General features: G+C 66.5%; 1 protein-coding gene across 6 annotated transcripts in view; it reads right to left on the bottom strand.

Moving 5' to 3' along the window:
- The window catches only part of SYDE2 (synapse defective Rho GTPase homolog 2), a 113,587-nt gene that overhangs the window by 46,432 nt on the left and 66,635 nt on the right, over positions 1–520 (bottom strand). The gene's annotated exons all lie outside the window — the stretch shown is intronic.

Consider the following 520-nt stretch of genomic DNA (forward strand, 5'->3'; position numbering starts at 1 on the left):
GGGGGGGTGGGGGGTGCACAGGGGCAGCTCCTGGCTGCTGCACACACTCCTGGGGAGAGGTATGGGGGGCACATGCCCCTCAGATCTGTGCACAGTGTGAGGGTGGGCCACCTGCTGCAGGCCATGCCGTCTTCTTCCCGGTGGGGTAGGGGCTGGGCTTGGGACAGAAGGCAGCAGCACTGGGAGCAGGGACTATGGCAAATTTTGAGGTGGCTGGAGCCCAACCCATAGCCACCCCTCCCAGTGCTGCTGCCACCTACCCTGAGTGCAGTCCCGGCCCACCACCCCCACCGGGAAGAGGCTGGCACAGCCCCCCCCCCCCCCCTTTCCCCCCACCCAAAACTAGGGGGACATGCTCCCCATGCCTCCCCTGGGAGTGCACACAGTCACCAGAAGCTGCCCCCCTCCCCACCCCCAACTTCTGGAAGAGCCACCCACAGCTCTGTCTCATGCCATGCCATGCCCTGCCTAGGTAGCACCTGGTTCCTGCCCCAGCCCTACACCCTTCCTCACCGGGGGG

The sequence above is a fragment of the Gavialis gangeticus genome, unplaced genomic scaffold, assembly GCF_001723915.1.
Source record: "Gavialis gangeticus isolate Ggan-Ray unplaced genomic scaffold, GavGan_comp1, whole genome shotgun sequence".
NCBI lineage: Eukaryota > Metazoa > Chordata > Crocodylia > Gavialidae > Gavialis > Gavialis gangeticus.